We start from the raw sequence: 8,681 nt of genomic DNA, 5'->3' as shown, positions 1-8,681 counted from the left end.
GTGTTTTTATTAAATGAACAACTTAATATGAATCTAGACTTTGATACTGATAATACAGAGATATCAGTTTGAATGCAGTAGATGTTTATTTTCAAGTTAAAAAGATTTTAAAAATGAAATATCTCTTTATAGCTTTGGTGCATCCGGAGTTCTTTCTGGATTTACCTTCACAAGGAACTAATTAATTATTAATGTTATAAATGCAAAAGATCATAAGGCAGTAATGGTAAAGAGAAGGAAAAAAATATGGTAAAATAAAGACATTGAAACATGATATGTGTCATACAAAAGATGGACTATGTTCTTATACATTCTACATTAAAGTTATTTTTAGTCTTTGGTTTCAAAGGTTCATTACTAATAATACTTTTAATAGAATTACATTGCCTATTATAGTATAAGTCGACGTCACACTTATTTGGACTAATTGCATATGTGCTCATTTTAATGGGTATACAATTCTTAAGGTTTGTTTTGGATATATTTGTGTGTCTCTTTTTTTGTCATAGCATTATCAATTTATTTCGGCCATCTGACTTTGAATAACCTGTTGGTATTATTCGTCTCTTTTTTATACATCTTTTATTTGGTTATTTTAGCACATATCGTCAAAGATGCAATTATCTTCCACAACTTGGCGAGAGAGAACTATTAGCATGGAGGGATAATACATATAGATACAATAGATTCAATCGAAATGGATAGAAAGAACGAGGAACTCAACAGACTACAAATATGGAAATGATACATGTCTTACTATGTTACATATAACTGGTTTATACTAAACCTGTCTATATAAAGAGTCATTCTCCGTAAGCATCAAAAGATATGAAATATTGATGGCCACTCATACTCTCATAGTTATGCTATATTTGCATAACATAAAAACAATAAAAATAGATTTAAATTTGAACAAAATATATTTTGTTGCCATGGTATCATACAGTAATATAATTTGACATCTGACCTTGCTGGGAAATCAACAAAAATGGTAAAAACTGGTACTTTTTTTATGTAATGTCAATATGGATATATGTCTTGCTATATTATATATAACTGGTTTCATATTAAACCTGTCTATATATAACTGGTTTTATATTAAACCTTTCTATATATAACTGGTTTATATTAAACCTTTCTATGTTAAAGTTTATTTTTAACCTGTCTATTTTAAAGTTTATATTAAACCTGTATATTTTTAAACCTGTCTATATTAAACCTGTCAGTAAAGGAGTATTGAAAATGATTGCGACGTAAAAAAAATATATTCTCATGAGTTTCGAATCAGGATACAGATTATTTAATAAGATTAATTATTATGACAGTTTTTGACTTCAAAGACACGCGTTCAGTTTTGCTCTCGCATGCATACACTAGATTGGTTGATTATTTGTTGCCATTTAACGCCACTTGCAACACTCAGGCTATGTCGTGCCGGTCAGTTTTAAATAATGGAGGAGCCTACGAGATGTAACACTAGCACATAAAAAATCCGGCATAGGGCGTCTGTCTAGTCATTCGTATAGCATTAGCATATGAATCGTCTAGGATTTGCTTTTTTTACGCTGGACTTTTAACAGAAATCAAGGCCTCGATAGCTGAGTGGTCTAAGTAGTGGAGATACTGTATCACTAGCCTGTCATTACTGAGGTTGTTATTTCGAATCCCACACGGAGCAAGTGAACTCGACTCCAATCTTAATTGACTATGATTGTCAGTTTTCCAAACGAACGTAGGTCGTTCTCTCCGTGCACTCAGGTTTCCTCCGCCAATAAAGATGACAGCTGCGAAATAGCACAATAGGGTAGAAAGTGGCGTTTAACACCAATCAATCAACCAATTAATTTAGTCCTTATTATCATCGTCGTTATCTTGAAATATGCGCTAAAAGTCAGTTTGTATGAATTTTAAGATTGATCTTTGTACATTAACAGCGATACTGAAAACCCCGACCATAAAAAGAAGCAACCACCACACCTATCTCAAGGATACTTATTTAAAGTGTTATTTACACTAGTGCTTTTCAATAAGGCTTTGGTTTTGTAAGTGATAATATCTATAATAAATCTTTTTAAAAAACACCACTTGAAGACGGTGCATTAAAATATAGAATCGTGACATCAGACTGAAACCGTACTTTTTTTCTCAACTTCATCAATGGTGGTTTTATCCAATTAAAAATTGCATTGCACCTGTATAATTGTCGACTACAGGTTATTTGCAAAAAATAATAACTTTTTATTTCTTAACTGTTAGTGAAGGCGTTCTAGGGTTGAAATTTAGATAAAAGGAGATGATATTGCATATTAGCTGCTCAAATTGTGTTGTTTCCTTCTGATACCGAATAAATAACTAAAGGATTTTATTTTATAAATTAAAAAAAGATATTGACATTTTAATCTTCAGGGGGTTCACGTAACGGGTTCAGAAACTTGGTTGATGTTTGTAAACTTTGTAGTTTGAGGATGTCAAAGAGATATGCAGTATTTTAATGAAAAAATAAGTACTAAACAAAGAAGTAAGTTTTTATTTGTCCTCGAAAACTTTTACAACCTGCGTTATTGGTCTATAGTTTTATAGTACTCATCCTGAATATCAAAATATGCCAATGAGGATTATACAAACATTAATCAATTTTGAATTTTGCTGCCTCTGAATAATTCGTCAAGTTTGCGCATGATCAAAAATAATGTTTGTACAAAGAAACTTCAGATTCTTGAATGATTCGTCAATAATTAGGGAGAAGTCCCATCGAAGAAATGAGAACTTCTTAATTTGGTACGTTTAAACTCCAATGTGTACTGCCAATTGACTACAGATCAATTCATAACTGTTGTAACATATATACCAACACACACAAACACACACACTTAAACAATTTCCTCTTAAAAAGGGCAATGTTTATTTTGTGTCGTACAAAGGTCTCCAATCAACATGTACTGTGCATAAACTTTTCTTTTACATTATTCTTTATTTACAAGCCAAATCATTTAAAATTAGGTTATAAAAGTACTTTAATTATTGAAAATTAAATACGATCAACCCATTTTTTGTGATTCTTAAAACATACGTCTTTCATACAAATTAAAATCCGCCTACTTATTTACCAAGCAAATGCGGCTTTTCTTACATTTTGTTTACCACATATTGGATTTTTTTTTATTATAAAAGTACATACAGTTAATGCACATTCATTTCATAATTTATAACTTAAAAGATTTTTTTTTCTTTTACTAATAGGAAAAATAAGTTCCCCTATTTTCAAACACTTTGAAATATCGTAGCTGATTATCGATATATATATATATATATATATATATATATATATATATGTACGTCTAGGAAATATAACGAAATCTTAAGTCGGTCTAAAGTTGCTTATTAAAAAGCAACTAGGCAATGATATTAATTGTTTATTATACATGCCAAATCAGATTTTTGACGACTCAAATTTCGTAATTCACTGAACATGAAAATATGATAGCTCGATCGGGGCATGGTATCCTATGGACACCCGTTTTTGTTAATAATCATACTTTTTCTCTATTTTCCATCCATTGCTGTCTTATCATGGTTATGATGTTTTGCGTTTAGAATATTGCTGAGAATTTAAAGGTCATGGTGGTTTTCAACTCAATATCTAACATAGTTGTTTGATAAGGCAGCAACCATTTGATTTTCTGGGGAGGCTATGGTTTTTTTTTCTGGACAAATTTTTTTTTCCGCCTGCGGCGAAAAACAATCTATTTTTTTCGAGACAAGTCGAAAACAATTTTTTTCTTTCAATTTTAGCATTACATATAGTGGCAGCTGAGGGTGAAACAAACATTTTTTTTTTCTCAGAATCAATAACAAATTATTTTTTTCTCCAAAAACTGGAAACAAACTTTTTTTCCAAAAAAAACCATAGCCCCCCCCTCCAGAAAATCAAATGGTTGCTGCCTAAGATACAAAATATAGTATGTGAGTAATAAACTATGAAGTCAGAGATTATGGCTTTTGAGTCGGAGATTATGGCTCAGCTATTTGTGGGCAGCACTGGAGAATCAATACAGTGAAGGATAGTTTAATTTCCATGACAATATACATTGGCGTTGTTAATTTTCTCTCAGTAGATTGATGACTTTCGAACACCGGTATAATACTGTTGCCTTTACAAACTCTGGTCAATAGTCATAAATCGATCAAACTGAAACAATGATTCCGGGTCACATACCAAAACCGAGACTGGAAAAACATCAACTACAAGAGGAACACGACGGAATGATGGTTTGTTTGTTGATATGGTTTTGAAACCATCAGTTGTTATACAATGGATAAAATATTTTATAGCTTGTCCAGATGTACAAAAATGTAAAATTATTGTCATAAAGTCTTTTGACTAATGGGCCGTGAAAATGGTATAAAATAAAGTGATGTGGTATGATTGCAACGAGACAAATATATTTTAAACTCTGACAAAAACCCATAACTAAGCGACACTTTGGATTTTATTAATTGTATCTGTGGCACCGTTAAAGTCCACAATTCCTCTAAAGTCCACAACACCGCTAAAGTCCACAACAATTTTCCGCTAAAGTCCACAACGCCGCTAAAGTCCACAAAATTTCCGCTAAAGTCCACAAAATGACCTCCGCTAAAGTCCACAAGAAAACACCGTTAAAGTCCACAACAACAAGTTCCTCTAAAGTCCACAAAAAAGCACCGTTAAAGTCCATACATTTTTTTTTTCATTATCAAAAGAAAATTTTCTGTTTTTTACACCCGATATTATAGATCTAATTAAAAGCACGGACTTTTGTTCTTAGAAAGTATTTCTTGTCAGCATAAATTCTATTTTGATGAATGAAAAAATTATAGTATTTGCTTTATCAATTTTTATGCGATTTTCTATCAATCAAACAGACAACATTTCTGAAAAGTTATCTAACTATTATATTCTTTTTATTCTTTAGTAAATATTTGTTCATCCACAAGAAACTCCAACATAGCGTTCTCTTTATATATATGCTGGAGACATAATTTGGAGCCTATAGTTGATATTTAAATTTCCTTTGCAATATCTATAAAACATAAGTAAGATTTCCATTCAGTGTCTGTTAGGTTCCACAGCAGTCAAAACGGTCCGTAAATCTCAAAAATAGACTTGGATCCATCATGTTCTTTTTTGAAATCAAAATAATGATAAAGAATACCACACATTCATGCATTTTGTGGTGCTCAGCAGATTTCCATCACTCTTTGGTTTGCATATAAAAAAGAAGATATGGTATGATTGCCAATGAGACAACTGTCCACAAGAGACCAAAATGACACAGACATTATAAGCAACTAAATAAAATTGAGAATGGAAATGGGGAATGTGTCAAAGAGACAACAACCCGACCAAATAAAAAACAACAGCAGAGGGTCACCAACAGGTCTTCAATGTAGCGGGAAATTCCCGCACCCGGAGGCGTCCTTCAGCTGGCCCCTAAACAAATATATACTAGTCCAGTGATAATGAACGCCATACTAATTTCCAAATTGTACACAAGAAACTAAAATTAAAATAATACAAGACTAACAAAGGCCAGAGGCTCCTGACTTGGGACAGGCGCAAAAATGCGGCGGGGTTAAACATGTTTGTGAGATCTCAACCCTCCCCCTATACCTCTAACCAATGTAGTAAAGTAAACGCATAACAATACGCACATTAAAATTCAGTTCAAGAGAAATCCGAGTCTGATGTCAGAAGATGTAACCAAAGAAAATAAACAAAATGACAAAAATACATAAATAACAACAGACTACTAGCAGTTAACTGACATGCCAGCTCCAGACTTCAATTAAACTGACTGAAAGATTATGATTTCATCATATGAACATCAGGCACAATCCTTCCCGTTAGGGGTTTAGTATCATACCATCATAACATATATGAACTGTTTGTTTTGTTTTCAAAAAGGAAAATGAATTTGTTTCAGAATGAAAGATGAATTGAATAAATTATACGCGGATGTGGTTCTGTATTGTGTATTATCCATGATGAGTACAAGTATAAGTTTTTTTTTCTACAATGCTACATGTATATATATATATATATATGTTCCAGACAATATGAGTGTATCTGATTTGAACCCTTATGCGTACAATGTGGACCATATAAGTATACCTGAACGTATACTCGTACCGTATGAGTATACTCGTATGGTTTAGTATGAGGTCGACCATACATGTGCATTTGTCAAATTTATCAAGAGTCAGAAAATGAAATAAAAACTTTAACCAAATAAACTAGAGTCTCTAAAGAGCCTGTGTCGCTTACCTTAATTTACTGATCCTTTGGAAATCATGTAAAATAAGGTTAAAATCATAATTTATAGTATAAGATATCATTTATATTTAGATACTATAATTATATCTAAGATAATAGCAAAGAACTCAGGGACAGCAACCCCTTCTGAAAATTTCAGGGCAGATATATCTAAATCTGATGAACATTTTTGCCACCGTCAGATTTGCTCTAAATGCTTCAGTTTCAAAGATATAAACCAAAAACTGATTTTACCCTATGTACTTTTTTTTAGCCATGTCTGCCATCTTCGTTCGCGGGCAGGGTCATCGGACACATTTTTTAAACTATATACTCTTATGATGATTGTGGATAAGTTTAGTTACACTTTGTTTAAGTAATTTCAGAGGAGAAGATTTTTGTAAAAGTTAACGACGACGACGACGACGCCGGACGACGCCGAACGCAAAATGATGAGAAAAGCTCACTTGGCCCTTCGGGCCAGGTGAGCTAAAAAGTGACGCTACATTTTTTAGTATGAAATTAAGTTCAAATGCTCAAATTGAAGTTATGGAAGTACATACATGTATATTTTGGAAGATAAGTTTTTAGAACATTTAGGAACGTTGTACTTCAAAAACCGATAAGCCAGTGAAGTAAAATGGTCAGAAGTATTTGTCACCTATAATTAGTTGTTATATATATCATGAAATCTACGGATATTTATCATAACAAATATTTAGGAACTATTTCATGTAAGATTTTAATCAAAATTAGTACCAATAGAAGCAGACCTCTCATAGGTTTATTTGTTTATTTGGTAATTTATCTATTTTGAAGCGTTTATTCTCAATTTCTGATGATATAACACAAAGTTTATATCTTATCCAAAAATTTGATTTACACCAAAAATGAAAAACAAAACTGACCGAAGAAAAGTATGACCAAATAAAAAAAAACTTGCCGACGTATTTGTGGGTTGAGAAATACAGAACTAATAAAAATAAGTGTCTATGAGCATTGGAGGGTGTGGATATAGGATAAAGACAGGATGTGGATATAGAATAAAGGCGATAGGAACGTTCATCTTGCATTGAGCCCGAGCACCAACAATTGTTGAACTATCCTACAGTCATATTGATTGATAAAATGTACGTCACATCAAAGTTCACGGTATCGCTTTCAGAGTTAATTTCGTTTCTTTATTCTCTTTTAAAGATACTTTTTTTAGTATTTTGAAAAGGCTAAATGGAAGACTAGTATGAAGTTTTAAGCTGAATCTTTTACGAATTATATAATATCAAAGAATGTTTCTGTTCTTTTCAATACAATTTTATTGGTTTAATACTGTATAACAGATTTAGCGTTTTGTGAGTTTATAGAAATTAATCTTGTGAGTAATTTTACATGTGATTAAAACACTTTACCAAGATAAACAACTAGTGTATGTATATTTTCTTAAGCCCCATTTATGGGCATTGGTTTTTCTTTTGAATGGTTTTACACTTGTAATTGTTAGGGACTTTTATAGCTGGCTGTTCCGTGTGAGCCAAGGTTCCGTGTTGAAGGCCGTACCTTGACCTATAATGGTCTTTTATAAATTTTAACTTGGATAGAGAGTTGTCTTATTGGCACTGTGACTCATACCACATCTTCCTATATCGATCAAATCAGGTTTTGTTGTGACATTTTGGTAGAAACCCATTCAACGCATCGATATCTGATACTAATCGATAAAAATATAACTTAAAGCATAGAATATTTTCTTTTTTATTTGGAATTTATCATACTGGCTTCATTTTTCCGTTCTGAAAATCATAACAGAAATTAATAACGTTAAACGTTGGTTAAAAGTTTTGCGACAGGAGACCAATCGGAATTCATAAACTTAGTATTTTTTTTTGTTTAATGATATAATCAAGATTGTTGCATGCCGTTCAAATGTTATAGATTAGGAGCCACCTTTGCTTTGTACGTTAATTATGTCAAAAAGTGATTATATGCAAAGAATAAGAGAAAAAAATAATTGTTGAATGCAGTAATAATAAATAACGAATTTACAAACTTTTTAGAAATGATGTTCAAATTGGCCATCAAGATCAAAATTGATAAAACAAAATCATATATCGATACTGTACTTTTTTCATGTTTCAAACTGATATAAAAAAAAAATACTACCGAGAAGAAAGGCCAATGCTTTGTATTGTACTAACGGGATAAAAATAACGAATAATATGTTTTTAACAATAAAAAAATTGGTGTGGACTTTAACGGTGCTTTTTTGTGGACTTTAGCGAAACTTGTTATTGTGGACTTTAACGGCGTTTTCTTGTGGACTTTAGCGGAGGTAATTTTGTGGACTTTAGCGGAAAGTTTGTGGACTTTAGCGGCGTTGTGGACTTAAGCG

Source organism: Mytilus galloprovincialis, chromosome 7 (assembly GCF_965363235.1).
Source record: "Mytilus galloprovincialis chromosome 7, xbMytGall1.hap1.1, whole genome shotgun sequence".
Classification (NCBI taxonomy): Eukaryota; Metazoa; Mollusca; class Bivalvia; order Mytilida; family Mytilidae; genus Mytilus; species Mytilus galloprovincialis.
Note: the sequence above shows the minus strand (reverse complement) of the source record.